This window comes from Eretmochelys imbricata, chromosome 2, assembly GCF_965152235.1.
Source record: "Eretmochelys imbricata isolate rEreImb1 chromosome 2, rEreImb1.hap1, whole genome shotgun sequence".
Lineage (NCBI taxonomy): Eukaryota > Metazoa > Chordata > Testudines > Cheloniidae > Eretmochelys > Eretmochelys imbricata.
The window spans coordinates 110,588,622-110,610,145 of NC_135573.1; the positions used below are offsets into that span (position 1 = coordinate 110,588,622).

Sequence of the window (21,524 nt, forward strand, 5' to 3'; positions counted from 1 at the left end):
TCCCTTCCTTCGCACTTTTCATCCATATTCTCTCTGGATAATTGGTTCAATCCTGGGTTCTCCTATTGGCTTTCTAGGCTCTACACTTTAAATGCCAATGGTGTATTCTGAACAAAAGATAACACGTCTAGGGCAGCTGCCCTGGAGCTCAGAAATGCATTGGGGTGTGTGGTGTTTGTTTTTGTTTTTGCAATAAGCAAACACAGTTGGACTTTTAGAATTCACATTTCAAAAGTTAGTTAACACTATTGTTACGATTGACTCCTAATTGTGACTTTTCTTTTCCTAATGCCGAAGCACTCCTCCTCTCAGGGTTCCCTGCCCACTCTGAACTCTAGGGTACAGATGTGGGGACCTGCATGAAAGACCCCCTAAGCATATTTCTACCATCTTAGGTTCAAACTTCCCCAAGGCACAAAGTCTTTGCCCTTGGATTAAGTAAATGCTGCAACCACCAAGTGATTTAACAACCAATCAGGGAAAGGACCACTTGGAGTTCCTATTTCCCCAAAATATCCCCCCAAGCCCTTACACCCCCTTTCCTGGGGGGCTTGAGAATAAACAAGATGAGCACAGACCAGCTTTGGATTTTTAAGACCCAAAAAATGCAATCCAATTCTTAAAAAACAGAACTTTATTAGGAGAACAAAAAAAGATAAGAGAACAACTCTGTAAGATCAGAATGGAAGATAATCTTACAGGCAGTCAGATTCAAAACATAGAGAATCTCTCTAGGCAAAACCTTAAGTTACAAAAAGACACAAAAACAGGAATACACATTTCTTCCAGCACAGTGAATTTCACAAGCCAAAACAAAGAAAACCGAACGCATTTTCTAGCTAGATTACTTTCCAGCTTTACAGGAGTTGGAGGGCTTGCATCCTTGTTCTTTCCCCGGCAAAGGTATCACACAGACAGACAAAAGCCTTTTCCCCCCCGCCTCCAGATTTGAAAGTATCTTGTCCCCTCATTGTTCATTTTGGCACAGGTGCCAGCCAGGTTACCTGAGCTTCTTAACCCTTTACAGATAAAAGGACTTTGCTTCTGGCCAGGAGGGATTTTTATAGCACTGTATACAGAAAGGTGATTACCCTTCCCTTTATATTTATGACACCTCCTGTTACTGGTTTCTTTTTTTCTTTTTCCTGGTGTGTGATATGAAATGCCAAAAGAGTTGCTAGTAATTTTAGTCTCCGATTTAAAAAATATATATTTTATTTTAAGGCAGTTGGGTTTTTCAGTTTGAATTGTGACAGTGGTTTTGTCATTGGTTTAACTGGTGGAAAAATTGCATTTTGCATGGGTCCCTTTCATTAGGTGGGTACAGCTGGGACTCTGATTTTCAGTGAAAATGCATTCACTTGAAATTATAGTCAGAGGTGTGACTAAGAATGGCACTGGTGTATTACCTAAACCTCAGCCTGTACTTTATCGTTTGAGTATCATTTGATTACTCTTTTATTCCTCTTGGCACTTTGAAGCAGCACAACTAAGGCCATGCCTACACTGGAAAGTGTTAGCAAACTTGTTAACTATCATGTTAAATATGGCTTAGTTCCTGTCCACACTAGGTGCTATGACCAGCCATCATGTTTTTGAATATGACCGTGTTTGTCCATAACAAGGGTGAAACCATGTCTGACATTTTAAAATGTGTTAACATGATACTTTCCCAGGGAAGATGTAGTGCGAGGGAGCTGGGTTCCGTTTTGGATAACATCATTTTTGTTAGAACGATTAACTAACTTCAGTTGCAGAACTGACACTGCAGAAAAACCAGCATGACTTGAAGATTCTAGACCAAGTTAGCAGTGTTGGCAGCTATGAAAAACATCTTGTTATTTTCCAAATTGAACATGGTTTTCATCTGGAAGTCCTTGGAGAACCAATAAACATGGAGCTCGAAAGCGTTTGTCACTTTTCAGAATAGAAAAGTACTTCGAGGAATACAGATTGCGTTTCCCCTCCCTTCTTTCCACCCTTCCCCCAAAATAATAATTTAGTAATAAAAGGATTGAGGATAGTTGTATGCCAAAATGCAGTGAGTGACTGCAATCTCGGACATTAGTTGTTGGGGTTTTTTGTAACTGTTTTGCATCTTAGTTGTAGCAGAAAACTTACTATCCAATTCTATTTAAAATGATTTGGTAACTATATCAGGGCACAAAGGAAGGGAAACATTTTAAAGTACATAGCTGTTGCCAGTGGTAGAAAAGCCTAATATAACACTACTTCATCTCCTTGTGGTGTTAGTCTGTCAGAATGGGATGACAGTAGTTGGTCTTGATAGATGGTTTGTTTTTTTTAAAGGTGTGAAGAAAGAGCCTCTTATTTTACAAATGGAAAACTCAAGATCTGTGCTAATGGCCCATCTCTACTAGGGCGATCTGTATAAGAGTAATATCTGTCAGTTACACTACCAGGCTGGTCTACATGAGAAAGTTGCACTGGTAGAGCTTAACATATGAATTGAAAGCAGTGCAAAATGGTGTGTGAACAGTCTTCTTTTGGTATTAGGCCTGGTCTACATTTGAAATGTAGATCAGCTTAGTTTTGGCACATGGGGGTGTGAAAAGTACACATTCCTGAGCACTGTAGCTATGCGGACCTAATTCCTGATGTAGACATGGCTAGGTCGATGGAAGAATGTTTCTGTCAGCCTAGCTACTGATGTGTGGGGAGGTGGAGCTCCTTCAGTGACTGAAAACCCCCTTCCGTTGCTGTACGAAGCATGTCTGCTGCAGTGCTATATCACCATAGCTGTGCTTCTGTACCACCCGCAGTGCAGACAAGCATGTCTGCTGCAGTGCTATATCGCCATAGCTGTGCTTCTGTACCACCCGTAGTGCAGACATGGCCTAAGAGTGACTTACTCAAGTCTAGTTAAACTTGTTGCTAATCAATTTAAGATAATCCAAAGTAAACCAAGTTTATGCCAGAATAAGAGCATCCACTCTGCACCTTGTAGGGGTTTAACTAGATCTGTTTTAAAGTTAATACATGTTATCAGTACAACTCTGCTGTATAAACAGGCCCCAAACATCCCCCCTCATTTATTGTGATAAGGTAACTTCTCAGGTTTAAGTGCTTCATTTGTTAATGACAAATACCTTTTCTAGATGGTAAAGGCATTAAAGGTGCCTGGTAAATTTCTAAGATTGTATTGATTTAAAGATTATTGAAATAATCCATTTGCCTTGCTTTAAGATTTGTGTTCCCACATGCTCAGTTTTCAAAATTTAAAACTAAAAAGTCTAATCCAGAAACTTTAGCAAAATGTGGACTTAAACACCAAAAGCCTAATAACCCCATTAATTGAATGTAAGTAGTTGCCATTGAAGCTGATGGCTATGATTGCGACCCAGAGGGCTAGTTTAAATTACTCCTTTTTCATTAACGTGGTGAGACACTGAGAAACAAAGATAAACTGAATTTTTCTCTTTTTCCCCTTCCAAGAAAAGAGTACACTATTGGTTTAATCTTGTGTCATATTACTATTACTGCAGTAGGACCCCTAGTCATGGATCAGGATCCCATTGTGCTAGGTGCCGTACAAACAGAGAACAATAAGATGGTCCCTGCCTCAAAGAGCTTAAAATCTAAGTATAAGGCAAGAGATGACAATTGGGTATAAACACGGGAGCACAAGGAACCAATGAGACAATGGAAGGATTCAAAGAGAGGGTGACATAATCAAAGGGATGGGCTAGGAAAAGGATCTTGCAATCTGGGCTACGTCTAAGTCTTCCCAATTCTTTCAATGTGAAATCTCTGTAAATATGGCCTATCTTATCAATCCACACAGCTATCTTCTCTAAGCTCTCATCTTACAGAGTCTCAGTTTTTGTAACGTCCTTTCCTCAGGCCTTAACAAATGAAGTCTTTCTCCACACGTACCCATTCAGAATGTTTCTGCAAAGATAGGTTTCAGAGTGGTAGCTGTGTTAGTCTGTATCAGCAAAAAGAACGAGGAGCACTTGTGGCACCTTAGAGTCTAACAAATTTATTTGAGCATAAGCTTTCGGGGGCTAAAACCCACTTTATCGGATGCATGCAGTGGAAAGTACAGTAGGAAGATATATACGTATATACACAGAGAACATGGAAAAAATGGGTGTTGTCATACACTCTATAACAAGAGTGATCAATTAAGGTGAGCTGTTATCAGCAGGAGAAAAAACCTTTTGTAGTAATAATCAGGATAGCCCATTTCCAACAGTTGATAAGAAGGTGAGAGTAACAGTGGCTGGGGGGGAGAAATAAGCATGGGGAAATAGTTTTACTTTGTGTAATGACCCATCCACTCTGTCTTTATTCAAGCCTACTATAATGGTGTCCAGTTTGCAAATTAATTCCAATTCAGCAGTCTCTCATTGGAGTCTGTTTTTTGAAGTTTTTGTTGTTATAATATTGCGATTTTTAGGTCTGTAATCGAGTGACCAGAGAGATTGAAATGTTCTCCGACTTGTTTTTGAATGTTATAATTCTTGACATCTGATTTGTGTCCGTTCATTTTTTTTACGTAGAGACTGTCCGGTTTGGTCAATGTACATGGCAAAGGCGCATTGCTGGCACATGATGGCATATATCACATCATTAGACCCCGGACCTTGCACATCCCATGCTTCTGTGGCTTCAGAATGTGCTGTAGGAGTTCTGGAATCGCAGTTTTAAAAAAAACCACCTGTTTCTAACCCATATAGTTGGAAAAATGAGCAGAGTGCAAACAAGTGGATTGGTGCCTTCCTGAATCTGCAGACATGATGCTATGTGCACAATAGCCTTCCATCAGGTGCCAATAGAAGAGCAATAAACTCAAGTATGGAAATATTAGAAGAGCAGTGGTGGCAATCCTAGAATTACTCCTATACCCAGATCAGTTCTCCTCTGTCTCAGCCATTGGGCCTCTGTATGGTAGCAGAATGACTCTTGACAGGACATAATCTTTCAGAACTTGACTTGGTAGAGAGGTAAACCACTTCTTTGGTATTCATTCCTTATAGAATGCTGTAGCTTCAAAGTGACTTGTATGTATCAACAAAGCTTCTTAATGCCTACTTTGCTATGTTACTGATGGACCTGGAAAATTAGAGACCAAGCGTAAGTGGGTTGCCCTAGATCTCAAAGTAACTATATAGCAGAGACAAATTAGACCGTGGGAGTTCTTGGCTGTGTGCTAAAGCCATTAGAAAGAATTACCTGTATTTGTAATTAAGGCAGTGTCTTCTATTAGAAAGTGATTGCATGTGTGACTCCATTTATGCTAGTTTCACAGCATATTCCAAGAGTATGTCTAGACAGCTGCTGGGAGGTGTGATTCACAGCTCTGCCATGTACATTGGCCAAACTGGACAGTCTCTACGCAAAAGAATAAATGAACACAAATCAGACGTCAAGAATTATAACATTCAAAAACCAGTGGGAGAACATTTAAACTTTCCTGGACACTCAATTACAGAGTGGCAATTCTTCAGCAAAAAAACTTCAAAAACAGACTCCAATGAAAGACTGCTGAATTGGAATTAATTTGCAAACTGGACACCATTAAATTAGGCTTGAATAAAGACTGGGAGTGGAGGAATCATTACACTAACTAAAACTATTTCCTCATACTAATTTTCCCCCTACTGTTACTCACACCTTCTTGTCAACTGTTTGAAATGGGCCATCCTGATTATCATTACAAAAGTTTTTTTTTTTTTCTCTCTTGCTGATGATAGCCCACCTTAATCGATTGGTCTCGTTAAGAGTTGGTATGGCAACCCCCATTTTTTCTGTGTGTGTGTGTGTGTGTGTGTATACATCTTCCTACTGTATTTTCCATTGCATGCATCTGATGAAGTGGGCTTTAGCCCACAAAAGCTTATGCTCAAATAAAATTGTTAGTCTCTAACGTGCCACAAGTACTTCTCGTTCTTACAGCTCACATAGGCATTCAAGCACTAGCTCTGCTCGAGTTAGTGCACTAAAAATAGCAGCGTAGCTGAGGTGGAATAGGCTGTTGCTTGGGCTAGTCATCTGAGTAAACTCCTGCTCAACCCATGGGTGCATACTCAAGCAGCTATCCTAAGCCACCGCCTGTGCTGTCATGGCCACACTACTATTTTTAGCATGCTCTTCCCCTGAACCTGGGTCCACCTACATGTGTCCAAAGTAGTGTAGGTATGACTTGTTGCTCCTCGGCATAGTTCTCCACATTGGGGGTGCAAGCTGTACTCCTGGATCAAAACACCACTTAATGGCTGATAAGTAGAACCATCACTGGTATTTTTCTCTAGTTTAACCTCAGAATGCTGGATTGAGTGACTAGGGGGAATAAACTGGAATGTGTCTTTTGCAGAGCTGCTCCCTCAAATGTGTATGTATTACTTTTTCTAGTACAGTGTGTAAAGTTTTACGTTGCAAGGAAGAATGAAGTGAGCACAAACATACGGTTGTTCATTTGCAGAACTTTAATAGCATTAAAGAGAAGTGAGGGGCAGGGGACTTCAGTGATTCTGACTATAGTCTGCCAGAGAAAATGTTGGCTCAGTATCCGTTGTGGTAATACAGTGTTTCCCTAATTTTGTTTTGAGTTAAACTAAAGCAGGGCCAAGATGAGAACTTTAATTTCTCTCTTTCTACCTCCAGTTCCAAAACACTTCAGCTTCCCCCAGTTTTCCGCTCCCCCTACTAATATTGAAAAACAGTGAGCTGTAAAAAACAGTGGGCTGGTAGAAACTATCGAGGCTTCATCAAACACTCTTGTGGCAATCCGATTTCTAGTCAGTTTGTCAGTGGTGTAGATAGTGGTGCCTGAGCAGAAGGATTTTGCAGTTGTATATGGGACCTGCTAATATTGTGGTAAGGTATCAGTTTAATGCATATTATTTGGTGTGAAGAATGTGCTGGCATTAGTATCTGCCTCGCTGATATTTCACATCTGGATTTACTTCTGGATTTGCAGGAATGAATTCAGAATGTCTGAATTTATGGCTTGGAGGCTCCACTTTTTTTAAAAAAAAAATATAAATATGGAAACTGTTACTAGGAAGCTTCTGATATACATTGGGCAACTGAATTAATGAAGATGCTTCACTCCAAAATGTGTGAACGTGCATGCATAAGTTTAAAATATCTAATTCCCTTTGTCAGTTTTGAAATTGGAGGGAGAAGTATCTCTTCACTAAATAAAAGGAATTCCAGGATTTTAGAGGGAAATTCTTACTGCTGAGGATGGTAGGTTGTTTTTTTGTTTTTGTTTTTTTTAAGGCTACCAGCCTCTACCTTAAAACATCAGCTCTATTCCTGCTCCCCTCCTCTTCAGCCAATTTAAAACCGTGATTAGAGTGAGTGGCTTGACAAATTCTGACAATCCTGTTCCAGTATCATTTTCACAGCTCATTGTGGCTAAGTTGGGTGTTGGAGGGATTTTGGTGTAGGGAGAAAGGAAGAGAGTGAACACAAAATGTTTCAGATCTGGGAGCAGAGGGGAGATGGAGAAGAGAAAATAGAAAAGCAACTGCTTGATCTTAGGGTAAGAATTATAGTTGGTTTTTAGTTAACAATCCAATTAACTATACTCATTTAATTAGATTGGAACCCCAAACATAGAAACACACTTTTGAATTCCCTCTTTCACACTGTGTGGCAGGAGCGAGGATGAAGACATATTTGATGCATATACTAGAGTAGCAGGTATGCCTTTGAAAATGAAAACCCTAGTTCAGGTGTCTAAATATGGATTTAGGAGCACAGTTTTAGGTGTCCACATTTGAAAATATTGGCCGTGGTCCTTTTAAAGAAAGCTTTTTGTAAAAATAGGACTTTTTTAAAAACCTGGTGGTCTTGTAATTACCAGTTCCGGTAATTACACTTACTTACCTAAGTTTTCTCTAATTTCAGTTGGTTTTAGGGCCAGATCCTCAGCTAGTGTAAATTGGCATTTGGACTCTAACACTGACATGCCATATTACATCCTCTGAGGGTCTGCCTCATGATATTCTTCACTTTCAGTCCTTAACATATCAAGTAGTGTCACTATGCAGCTAAAAAGCTGCTACATTGTAGAGATCTGAGTGATTTATGGGTGTGTAAAAAAGTTTATGAAGCACTTTTGGGATCATTTATGATGAAGGATAATATATAAATTAAATTTACCAAAACTTTTAGCTTAGCATCAGTAAAATTTTACTGTTTAAAAATCAATTAAGTGTAGCAGAAAGGATTAATAGTTGGGTTTTCTCTTCTGTAGTGTTGGTTAATTTATATGCTCCTTCCCAGTAAAGCATGCCCATTCTACGTCTGTTAGTTTGGTCTTCTGCCTCTCTTTAAGAATTTTGTTTGGAGACAGTATTAGTCATGGGAACCTCTGTTTTCCACATGTCTATACACCACTTATGAAAAGGCAATCACTGCAACTCATAAATATGTGCTCTGTACCTCGAAAGACATGTAAAACGTATTTAAGCTATAAGGCTATATAAACATCAAGCAGTTCTGATGACGACATGCAAACCACCAGGGAGGAGGTTGGCCTGATCTCTTCAGAACCTAGAAATATTTGCATAGTCTTGTTGTTCAGCTATTTTTTTAAAATGTAATTTAATTTAATGAAAAAATTAAACAAGAGAATCGCTTTCTTGAGTTGTGTAATAAAGTAGCATCCTGCCTTGTGGTCTCTCTCGGTGGGATAAGAGACCCTCTGTCCAGTTTCTTGGGTTAGGGTCTGATTCTCCACTCCTTTTCAGCTGGTGTGATCATTTTCACCTGTGCAAAGTGGGTGTAAATGATGACTAAGGGTGCAAGGAACAGAGAATCGGGTCCTCCATCTGCTGCAAATGCCTTCCTGTGAATTTTAGCTCCCTTGAGTCTGTTTCTAGAATTGGAGCTTGGTTCTGCTGGAACTAAAAATTGACTTGTTTTGTGGTATTTGTATTTGCTTTGGAATGCAAGTAGTTAAACCCTTTTTTGTAAAAGGGACTGTATCACTAAAAATAGCAGCCATTATACTCTGCAGTGCACCTCTCTCTGAGCAGCGTGCACCAATGAACCTGTGCACTGGAACTGGTTTTGGGAGGAAGAGCAATGTTGGACAGCATAGGGAATGAAAGGTGGACACTGTTAGGCTAAAATAAATTATTTGTGGTACAAACAAGACCAAAGATTATTAAAAGAAAAATGTTAAAAATCTAACTTCTCATCCTTTTATGATTGTTTTGCTGAGCTTGGACAACAATGATGGACAGATGAGTTGCACCTGTGTTTCTAATCTTCTTCAGGTTTTTGTACACGAACGCAATGCTGTATTATTTGCATTGCAAACAGCACAGTGGATTTTTTTTTTTTTTTTTTTTTGGTAAACTTCAACAGAAGCAGGGCAAATCCTCTTCCCTGATCCCCATTCTGATCATCATGGGAACATCAGCATTGTCCACTCCAAATATATTTTTTTAAAAGGCAGCCTCCAAATAATTATAAGATTAGTTTTAAAAATCCATGATTTTGAAGTTCTTCATATTTACTTTCTGACTCTTGAGGCTTTGGGTACATTCGGGTCACGTTTTCAAGCTTTTCAAGCAACCATGAGGGCTAGAAATGTATGTGTTTATCTGTATGCACGTATCAGATATTTTAAACAGAAGAGGTTCTCATGTATTTACAGGACTCTAGGAACTGAGGCTTTAAAGAAAACACAAATATCATGACTCTCAAAAAAGTCACGAGCTGATAACACTTGGAACATGGCTATTTGCTTGCGGTTATACAAAGGCATATTCTCTCACAATGTGAATTTGGGGCAATGTTTGGCCTGACTATCCCTCTCTGAGCCTTCTTGTGCTGAAAAGTGCAACTGAATATTTAATTTTCCCCTGACCACAACTACCAGAGACCTGCAAAGTTATTTCAACAACATTTCACCCAAAAATTGTCCTTCTAACCTAATTCTGCACATTATCAGACTATGGTGAGAGTGATGTTTCTGTTTTTTTTTTTTTTTTTTTAAGTTAATTAAATTGGACTGCATTTGAACCGCATTGACTTTAGCCTTCCTCCAGATCATTGCAAGAGTCTGGTTGGACGATTTTCAACTATTGTATTGTATTGTGTTTTGAGGAATATTAAGTCAAAGTTCAAATCTCCTCTACTGTTTAGAATAGGATCTGCCCTTTGAAGATAGCTGCTTAGTTCATCACTTGACAAACATAGCTTAAATGGGTTGCATATTCCTGCTTTTAAAAGTGTCCTCTCTTGTGTGTACCACAAATGGTTGATCTGTTAGCTGATAGTAATGACTATTGGTGACTTCTAATTTGTGGAATTGGGGGTGCAGTGCATACAATCAAATAGTAGTGGAAAATCAGCAAACTAGGAAACTTACAGTCTAGCAGGAGTTGTAAAGGAGAAGTTGTAGTGAAAGTCTGTTGTAACACTTTTTGGGTTGGCTATCTCCCGAGTAGAGTCTGACCCCTTTGCGACCTTTCTGGGGGTTCTGAGTGTACATTTCTTTCCAGGTTGCATGAGTAAGGCAGGATCTTTCCTTCTGTGAGTGTTCTACCTTAATAAAATCTTTCCATTGTTGTCTAGCCCTGCTGAGTGTGTTTCCTTGCTGATCTAAGATCTGCTTTTAAAAAGACTTTAGAGCTTGCCAGAATAAAACCTCCGTAAGCAGAAGTTGGGGAAATAGTCGATCTTGTAAAACTAGCTTTGGGCAAAAGAGGCTGTTTTACAGTGACTTCCTTCCCACCACCTTTAACTTAAAACTTCAATTATGAAAGTTTTTAAACCATAATTTGCTAAAAGAAAAACCTGCTTCCAAATACAGTAATCTGGGTCAAAAATTGTATGTATGTATTTATTTCCTTCCTATTTGTAACCATGTTTTTTCTCCAATGAAATGTAAACAAATCCTAGATGTAAAATTCTTTGGGAGTAAATGTTGCTGAGTATCATACTCCATAAATCCTGTCTACAGAGAAAAGGAGTTAAAGCAAAGGGTGACTATAATAGCCCTAAGGAACTAAAAACAGTGAGTACCTTCCAATGGAAGTTTTTTATCTTGTAATACAAAGGACAAATTACCATCCATCCCCTAAATAGAAGCAAAGCTTTTTTGGTTTTGGCATTAAATGAAGATAGTGCAATCAAGAGGAAGTGGCTACAGAAAGATGAGTTGTGAATCTGCTGAAGGTGGCTAGCTATACAGCTATTTTCAGCTAATTCTTTGCACTTAGTTTTCATTTTTATTAAACACTAAAGGTATATTTAGTGATCACTAAGGTGGTTCTTTATAAAAAGGCTGTTCCATGCTTAAGTAATAGGGTTTGGTGATGAAAAATGAGTGCTATCCATCTAAACATTATTGTGTTCTTTCCCCCTAGCCAGAACACATAGGGGACCTCTGGTCTTCTGAGGGTTTAATTTCTATTTTTGGAATACATACCCAACATGGCAAAGCCACATCAGTCTGGCTTTTGATTTTTGTTAGGTGGGGTTGTTTTTTGGGGGAACCATGAGTGAGTAAAAGTGTGAGTGAATTTAATACTTATGAAGGGAAAAGACTTGTAGAGAATGGCTTGAGGCAAATTTATTGTAGCCAGGTGTTGAGCAAGCTTCACTACAGGTGCACACACCTTCTTACCTCTAACCTTCAGCATTCCACATGAGCTTGTACTAGGTATCTTTTTGATTAGAGATTGCTGATCATGTCCCATTTCTCCCCCATCTATTCCAAAGTACTTGCAAATATCATCTGAAAGTCTATTGGGAGAACAGTTTAATGACTACAGTCTGGACCTGCAGAGTAACTTCGGACACTTAACCTTTAAAGTTTTTTGTGTGAAATTTACTGCAATGTTTATCTTCCCTCGCTGAGTCCTATCCCCGTGGCAAGGTAAAGAGTAAATTACCAAGGTAAATTAACATAGGCTGGCAAGCAGGAAGTAATGGGTTGGGGGATCACATGGCCAATTAGAATGATATGTGGGAATCATTTGGATTTTAATAAAAGAAAAACAAACTCAGGCACAGAAACTATTTGCAATAGTTTTATTTAACTTAAAAAACCAAGAAACCCACTACATTCGATTGTCATCACTAGAATAACTTTGCTTGTATGCAGTATTGCAGTCTCCCACCTTTCCTCTATTTTTGTCGTCTTAGATTTTAATCTCTTCAAGACAGAGATTCTCTTCCTCCTTTGTTTGTTTGGAAAGCATCTGGCATATTTTGGGCACTTTTTGTATTTCTAAACAATTAATAGTAAGATTATTTCAAAGAACAACTAATAAAACACTTTTTTTTTTTTTAAACTACTACTTAAAATGTCAGAGAATGTCCTTTTCCTGCTTAAGTAAAGGTACAACCAAACTCCATAAGCTGATTTGTCTGTTGGAGCAGATGAGGTTATTCATGGAACCCTAATCCTCCATAAGTAAGTAATATACTTTTGATGATGTCCTCAAAAGGCTCCTGCTCTTGTGCATAAAATGGAACGTCTGCAGTTTAGCAGCTGAATGTGTTTGACTCTGTTCCCACAATTTCATGTCAAAAAGCGAAACCAATCCCCATAACACACAACCCCAAAGGAGTAGTAAAGCATTACATTAAAATGCATTAGGAAACCTTCAGTGTGCACCAGAAGGATCTACGTGGCCCAATTAATGTCCAACATGTTTGTGCGCTGTGGAAATTGTACGCCCATAGTGCACATTACCCTGCTGTGTAGACAAATCTTTAGCTGTGTTTCCTTCTGAAGGCTTATCCCACAGTTTTGAGAACAGGTCCCAGACTGACTCTGGGAGATTCTGAAAGGCCACCTGTGCAGGGTTGGAGAATAGTGGAAGGACTGTTTGAACCATTAGTGCTATTACACAAGTGACCTCCATGCACACTGGCAACTAAATGGAGTTTGGCATGCACCCATATAGCTTGGAGCCCTTTTGTGTGTGGATTGGATGCATTTTACAAGCCTGTTAGGAGGCTATTCTTAGAAGAAGCTAAAGTGCCATTACTTCATTGAGTAAGAGATGTTGTTTTTAAAAAAAAAAAAAAAAAAAAAAGCTGTCCTACATTGTTCACACGAAAGCAGTGGTTCTCAACCGGGGTACGTAAAAGTCTTCCAGGGGGTATATCAGCTCATCTAGATATTTGCCTAGTTTTACAAAAGGCTACATAAAAAGTGCCAGTGAAGTCAGTACAAACGGAAATTTGATACAGACAATGACTTGTTTATACTGCTGTGTATGCTATACACTCTTAAATGTAAGTACAATATTTTATATTTCAACTGATTTATATCTATATGGTAAAAATGAGAAAGTAAGCAATTTTTCAGTAATAGTGTGTTGTGACACTTCTGTATTTTTATGTCTGATTTTGTAAGCAAGTAGTTTTTAAATTATGTGAAACTTAGGGGTACGCAAAACAAATCTGAAAGGGGTACAGTAGTGTGGAAAGGTTGAGAGCCACTGTACTAGAGCTCAGTTTGTTACACAGTTTGGCCTTCTCCAATGCTGGTTAGCAAAGTCACTCTTTTTCCTTTGAAGCATCTCCCCCCACCCCCTCCAAAAAAACAACAAACAACCCCAAAACAAAAACAACTTTCTGTTGGATAGCCTTCTGTTTGCTTGGTTTATGTTCTAGTGGGACAAAATAGCTGTAGGTATTTTCTTGAAACGTCTGCTTAGTGGATTGTAATCTGTTCTCCTGAAGTTGCTTCCTGGGCCTAAAGCTGGAAAGAATAAAAATAACAAAACTACTTTCAACCTGAACTGTACTGACTCTGTGGGCAAGCACATAGCCACAGCAAGTTTATATGTAAGAAATGTACTACTTATTCTCTTAGGAAGCACATGAATGAAATGACTGGATGTGACTAGGCTGGCTTTCTTCTTGAGCTTCCAACTTGAACTGGAATTCTGCAGTTCAGGGTGAAACTGAAGCTTGTCTGAAAGCTACTTCAGGGCCTTTAAAATCTGAAGTGTCTCTAAACTTTAAAAAAAAAACCCTTGTCCCTGTGAACAGACTATTAGTCCGTCATGTGTGTTGGTCTGTCTTGTCTGTATGTGTACAAATATTTAAATACTTTTACTTTGTTGTCTTCAAAACTGGATTTTCTTGGACCTGTGCTATAATTGTGTGTGGATTGTACTACTTTCCCTCCTCCCTATGCCTTCATTCCTCTGTGGGTAGGGGGGTGTAGAGGTGAAATCTTGATTTTGATGCCTTTGTCAATTTAATTTGTAAAACCTGCTGCTTAAGTGGGGATTTTATTAGTTGTTTAAATTAGTCTAAAACTCTTGAACAATAAATAATAATTTGAATGTCCAGTATGTCATTTAAAAATATATATGAAGCCTTGCTCTGAAATGCAATTTGCTTTTTTTACACATTTGCCCTGTGCCCACTTTGGAATGAATTTGACAACTGTGGTCGGAAGTATTTGTTGCTTTTTACTAATATTCAGTTACAACACGAAAAGAAATGCAAAGAAATTCTAATCCTCTAGGAACATTTTATCCTTCTGCATCTGCCATTTGGTCAATAGATCAACTATGTAGCTTAAATTTTTTTAAAAAATGTTTGTCTATGTGACTATATACAATCTTTTTGGCTTCCCATTCCTTCCATCCCTGCTCTATTTTCTTTCTAATATTGAAGCTTCTATTCAGTGTTCTGAAGACAAGGCATGTCATGGAATTCCTTTTAATGATACTGCTGTAGTATAGTCAATGCCTGTGAGATAGCTGCTCCCAATCGGCTCAGCAAGAATTTGTGTGAGGAGGCTTTTATGGGAGGGGCATGGCTTACCATAGTGACTTAAATCCAGGGCTGGCTTCACCTTCTGACAGTTTTGATTAATTGATGATTGATCAAGGAATCCTGGGTTTGAAAATCCTATTTGGAGAGGTTCTGGTTGTACTTGGCTCCATGTGAGCCATAAACTATGCCACTAATTCAGTCACAACACAAGGTTCTTTTTAACTGCTTACAGACAGGAGAGTAATGACAACATTTGAAAATACAGATAGTTCATTTCAAGTTATGAATGAAATTTATGAGCCAATTATGGAGTAGCGGAGTGTTTGAAAGACTAAGCAGCCACGTGTTCTCACTGCCAGTTTGTTTTTGTGCTGTGGAATCAATCCTCCCTGAAGCTCTTGTTAATACAGGATCCCATAACCATATCGGAGTCCGACAGTACCTCCTGTAACTAACATAACAAAGTCCACATGCTCAGCTTCGGACTGTTTTGAAGAAAGACTGATGCTACCCAGGCCTACAAACTCATTGCTAAAGGACCGTTCACAGTAACGGGGCAAGTAGCGTGTGTGTCATAAATATAAAGGGAAGGGTAAACACCTTTAAATCCCTCCTGGCCAGAGGAAAAACCCTTTCACCTGTAAAGGGTTAAGAAGCTAAGATAACCTTGCTGGCACCTGACCAAAATGACCAATGAGGAGACAAGATACTTTCAAATCGGGACGGGGGGGAAAAAAGGGTTCTCTCTGTCTGTGTGATGCTTTTGCCAGGACCAGAGCAGGAATGCAGGTCAGAACTCCTGTAAAGAGTTAGTAAGCAATCTAGTTAGATATGCGTTAGATTCTGTTTTGTTTAAATGGCTGATAAAATAAGTTGTGCTGAATGGAATATATATTCCTGTTTTTGTGTCTTTTTGTAACTTAAGGTTTTGCCTAGAGGGATTCTCTATGTTTTGAATCTGATTACCCTGTAAGGTATTTACCATCCTGATTTTACAGAGGTGATTCTTTTACTTTTTCTTTAACTAAAATTCTTCTTTTAAGAATCTGATTGCTTTTTCCTTGTTCTTAAGATCCAAGGGTTTGGGTCTGTGTTCACCTATGCAAATTGGTGAGGATTTTTATCAAGCCTTCCCCAGGAAAGGGGGTGTAGGGCTTGGGGGGATATTTTGGGCGGGAGACATTTCCGAGTGGGCACTTCCCCTGTTCTTCGTGTAACACTTTGGTGGTGGAAGTGTTTAATCTAAGCTGGTAAGAATAAGCTTGGGGGGTCTTTCATGCAGGTCCCCACATCTGTACACTAGAGTTCAGAGTGGGGAAGGAACCTTGACTGTGTGTAACAAACAAAATAGGGTAGAAGTCTTTACATCTGTAATATCAATTGACTTGTCTCATGAGCTGTAGCTGTGACATGAATCTTGAAGACTGGAATAAGGTGTGAGTTTGATATTAGACTAGTCTTCAAACGTAGATTGAACATTGAATTCTAATTTCGCTATCCCAAATCAGAATGTTACCTTCTTTTTAAAAAAATTAAAAGCATGGGGTGTTTTTGTTGTGAGGCGCAAGAACAGAAATATATTGTAATGCTGGTAAATCCCTCCTGTTGAGGAGTCTGACAAGCTATTGAGATATTAAGTGAGAGGGACTTCACAGTGGACATTTTGGGCTTCTGTGAGTTTACATTTGTAGTTAGAAATTTCTCATTTAAATCTTTATAAGATGGATCATTATCAAGTGTTATGTTTTCGCATGTTAAGAATCTTGATTTAAAGGATGAGAGTTGATAAAATTTTCTCTACTGGTGCCATTAAAACTTATTTCTGTGATATGTACAAATAGCCATCTAAAATTAATGCCTTCATCTTGCTCGTCACTTGTCCTTCAGGGCTGTATTTTTCCACACAACATTAGTGTGTGAATTTGGATAGGAAAGGGAAAACCCCAAAACCCAATTAATGCAACATTAAAGTTCTGACTTTCACTTGGTCATGAATCCGGAATTCAGCAGTACTGCTTCTAGAGCAACCTTACCTATGTCCCATTGAGTGTAAGCTGAGTAGTAAACCATGTTGCAGTTTCTTTTAAGCTTGTAATGAAAAACGCCACTGTAATGCATCTGATGATTGTAGTGGGCCAGAAATACTTTAGAAATACTTACTGTTACCTTCCTGACTCCTCTGCACTTTAAAAATTTCTATTATAAGAGCCCATTTTACATAATTCTTATTAAATAAAAAATACCGGCAGGTTAAGAAATGCTATTCAGCCAACTGGAAGAGGTTTCATAGAAGACAAAATAGCAGCTGAAGTCTTGTGCATCAAATAAGGTTGACCTTGTGATTTCTGTAAGATTTGAGGCAGGGGAATGGAATTGGGTTGATCCACATGCTATGTGTTACTAGAGGTAATTACCCCTCAGTTGCACCACATCCCATATTCTGTAATTCTCTCTCACAGTGAATCTCCATAAGCACGGAGCCCAAAGCGGTTGTGTTTGTGTCAAAGATGGTTAAACTTGATCAAGTGGATGGAGATTGTCAGTTTGGTAAAAATAGTTTCAGTGCAGTGAGAATAAAATCCACTTTCCAATGGTTTTAAAAAAATAATTAGAGGATAAACAGCAAACAGCTTAATCCAGGAGTTAAAAGGGAGGAGGAGAAACCAGGATTGTGAAGTATGGATTAAAGCAGGGGTGGGCAAACTGTTTGGCCCGAGGGCCACATATGGGAATAGAAATTGTAGAGCGGGCCATGAATGCTCACAAAATTGGGGTTGGGGTGCAGGAGGGGGTGAGGGCTCTGGGGTGGGGCCAGAAATGAGGAGTTTAGGGTATGGGAGGGGGGCTCTAGGCTGGGGGGGGTGAGGGCTTCAGTTGGGGGGGGTTCTGGGATGGGGCTGAGGATGAGGAGTTTAGGGTGTAGGAGGGTGCTCTGGGCTGGGACTGAGGGGTTTGGAGGGCAAGAAGGGAATCAAGGCTGGGGAAGGGGGTTGGGGAGTGGCTCAGGTACCTCAGGCGGCTCCCAGAAGCAGTGGCCAAGGCCCCCTACTGGCTCCTATGTGGAACTGCGGCCAGGCGGCTGAGTGCTGCCCCGTCTGCGGGTGCCACAACTGCAGCTCCCATAGGCCGCAGTTCCCAGCCAGTTGAAGCTGCGGGGGCAACATTTGGGTCAGGGGCAGCATGCAGAGTGGAGCCCCCTGGCTGCCCCTTCGCATAGGAGCCAGAGTGGGGCCATGCTGCTGCTTCTGGGAGCCCTGTGGAGCGGCCCCCAACCCTGCTCCCCGGCTAGAGCACTGGACTGGGGCAAGCCCCAGACCCCACTCCTCAGAAGGAGCTTGAGGGCCGGATTGAAACGGCTGGAGGGCCAGATCCGGCCCAGGGGCTGTACTTTGCTCACCCCTAGATTAAAGGATACTTTTTTGGCTAGGTGCAACAAAAGTGCACGTGAAAATTGAAGGAAGGTAGCCTGTGGACAGCAAGGCAGAGGATAAAGGAGAAGAAACTGAGGGATTGGGTCTGAAGAGAGACACTCTGGATGCCAGAGTAGAGCTGGTCAAATAGTGGGACAGAATTTGTATGAAAACCTAGTCCCTTGTTTTGTCAGAATTCAAAACCTGGACATTTAATTTCAGAATTTTAATTACCTGCTTGTGTGCGCTGTCCTGTATGTCACCTTCCCTAAACCATTAGACAGTGGTTTGAGAGGGAGGAAAAGTTCCTGTCATATAGCAACCTATGTGTTTTCCCCACACCCTTTCTTGGAGAGATTAGAGGCAAAGAACTTGCATAGCATGAAATGGGGCTAAAATAAGTGAGAGAATTGCAGAATTCTGGGGGGTATGGTAGGATTGAGGGATAGTTATGTCTAGTGAGAGAGAAGATTAAGACTGTGGGCACTTTTTAGGTTTTTAGAAATTATCACACTGTGGCTTGGTCTTCACTGCTAAAAAAGGTAGGTATGTTTTTACCTTGGGGTAACTAATGCATGTGGAGCTTTTTGTGAGGTAAAAACACAGCTAAAACCAGTTTAGTTTAGTTTTACCATGAGGTAAACTCACTGAGATCAACCCTGGGAGGGCGAATAGAACTGTTTGCCTCGCAGTGAAACTAAATGCTTGGTCTTCACTGCATCTGCACCTCAGGATAGCTCTTTGTGGTTAGTTACCATGAGGTAAATGACATCGACATAGTATCGAGTTCTCCTGAGTGTTTCATTTGAGGCTTACTCAGAACTTCATTTATAAGGTCAGGTAATTCCTGGTTTAAAATGAGGGCATTTAAAAAAACAAAACATGCAACTGAAATTCTGTAGCCCTATGGTATTCTAATAGCAGATGGGTTGACTGATTACTAACTGGATTTCCCCTCTGTTCTTTACAGCACTTTATAAATGCTGAATTTTTTGCAAGGTGGAATTTGTTTTATAACTTGAATTTTTTTTGTGTATTTTTGAATTCTTAAAATTGTGACATTCCTCCTACTCTAGTTTACAGTACGGAAGAATGTCACCCTCATCAGATGCAATATTTTCAACAGTGTGCACATAATACTCAAAAAGGATATTAAAAGCTCAAATGGGAGTCTTCAGACAAAGGTTTAATATACTGTATCTGCTTGATCATAAGCCGGTTCATTTATAATCCAACCCCCCCCCCACAAAAGATGGATAAGTAAAAATTGGCAAATTTTTATGGCCTATTCATAAGCCAACCTTATAATTCAGGGGGTGGCAAACTTTGGATCCCAGCCCATCGAGATAAGTTGCTGACGGGCCGAGACAGTTTGTTTACCTCAAACATCCGCAGGCACGGAGGTAAACCTAAGTAAACAAAATGTCCTGGCCCGCCAGCGGCTTACCCTGACAGGCTGGGACAGCAACTGGTGGGGAAATTTGCAGGGGGAGAAGCTGGGGGTCAGGGGAGTAACCCCTGTGACCACCCCCGCCACATGACCCCTCCCCACCCCACCCCATCCCTAGCCCGGGACCCCCACTCTCTCCCCATTCCATCCCTTGCCACCTTACCTAGGGCAGGCCAGGGTGGATGTCTCTGGCCTGGCCGGAGCTGCTCCAGCAGGCTGGGCAGTGCAGCCGCAGCCTGCCAGCCCCGGAGCTGCTGCAGCTGCTTTGGAGGCTGTGGGGAGAGCAGCGTGGCCAGAAGCGGAGAGACTCTGGCCCCGCCTCTTCACTTCTGGCTCTGCTGGCTGTGCTGCCTCTCCTTGCCCTCTCTATTTGGGGGAGGGGAAGGGGCTGTGTCCCACCTCTCCCCCTCTCTGTACCCATTCATAAGCCCACCCCCTTTTCTGATGCTTCCCTTTTTTTACTAAACAAATTCGGCTTATGAACGAGTATATATGGTAAATGTTCTTGCCAGGTTATTCTGTCATTAGTTCTTTATGAATCTTGGTCAGTTCAGTCTTCCATGCAAATACTTGTTTGGGCTTCGTTAGGCTGAGTGAAAACTAGAAAGCACTTGCAGGCCAGTCTCAGAACACAAAGCATGCCTGCTGGTTCTGCTTGACAAATCCCAACTGAGTATCCATCAGTTGAGAGGGATAGACCTGGGAACAACAAAATGGTCATTCCTTTCTTCGCTCACCTTGTGACCACTTCTGGGGACTCTTTGCTGCTTGTCTGTCTGGATGTGTTCTTGTAGAACTCTTCTTTCCACAGAGAGTCATTGTGTTTCTGGAATTAGTCTCCCCTGCTCACCCAAATGTCTTTGAAAAATTAATCTAATCTAGTTACAATATGAGTAGTCCCTTTTGTTTCCATATTGGTTGGTTCTCTGGAATTGAAATTACAGGTTCAGAAATCTCTTCCCTTGGAAAACATACTTCTGATGCATCCTAGTTTCTCTAAGCACTGGGTCTCCACTAACAGCTTTTTGCTAATATTATTCAATGTTGTCCCCTTTTTCTTTTAAAAATATGAAATTTTACCATTTTAGGTCTTGTATAAAAATACTTGTGAATTTTAGACTTTCAGAGTTTGCTGAAAATCTTTGTTTTTATGTTCTTGAACAAAATTCTTTACTTACTGTTTTACCAATATGTCCTTTCTATTATCCTAATTTTATTCCCCTTCTCCCCACCCCATCTTCTTTCCCAGTTTCGCCTGATATGTTACTGATTTTACCTGTTTGTAGACAAGTATCTGATTTCTAATTGTTGTTAGTGTTGATGCTCATTTTTGCACTCTGCAGAAAAGCATCAGTTTAGAAGCACCCTCTCTTTCTTGCACTTCTCTTAAATTTCCCTTCAATCAGGGAAAGACTGGTCTCTCTTCACCAATGTAATTGATGACAATACCTGATACTGAAGTAGTATTCCTGAGTGTCTTTGGCTTCAGTTTGGGTACTTTGTGGTTCTGGTCTAGAAACATTTATTATAATTGTAATTTGTATATTCTCTGTGGTGCCTACCCACAGCCTCAACCGTTTAGCTCCAGATTAGGCCATCTCCGTTCCTTTTGGGCTTTAGCCAGCTCTTTGGTGTATGATAGTAAAGCTCGTTGTGACCTACACTGAGACCACTCCCTGGTCCTAGGTCCCAGTCCTTAGATCAGACTCTGGGACTGCAGTGTCCATGCAGTAGCAGCACGCATCCCTCTTCCTGAAGCTCACACTGTGCCGTTTCCTCTTGAGTGGCATCCCCATCTGTCAGTGGCAGGAGGGCTGGTGGCAGGGAGTCAGGGCTGGGAATTTCTGTCAGCCCTCTAGCCAGTTAGGGCTTTTTGGGAGGCCAAAAGATCAACTCTTCTCCTCTGCTTGCCCCCTAACTGA

At 40.4% G+C, this 21,524-nt stretch overlaps 1 protein-coding gene and 1 long non-coding RNA gene across 2 annotated transcripts in view; one reads left to right on the top strand and one right to left on the bottom strand.

The window, feature by feature from the left end:
* JARID2 (jumonji and AT-rich interaction domain containing 2) overlaps positions 1 to 21,524 on the top strand; it is a 307,425-nt gene that overhangs the window by 29,404 nt on the left and 256,497 nt on the right. The window lies entirely within an intron of this gene.
* On the bottom strand, positions 617 to 19,912 carry LOC144261252 (uncharacterized). The gene is made up of 3 exons (XR_013345191.1): positions 19,766 to 19,912; positions 5,200 to 5,358; positions 617 to 5,079 (listed from the first exon to the last, which is right to left on the bottom strand). It is a non-coding gene; the product is annotated as an uncharacterized LOC144261252 (long non-coding RNA).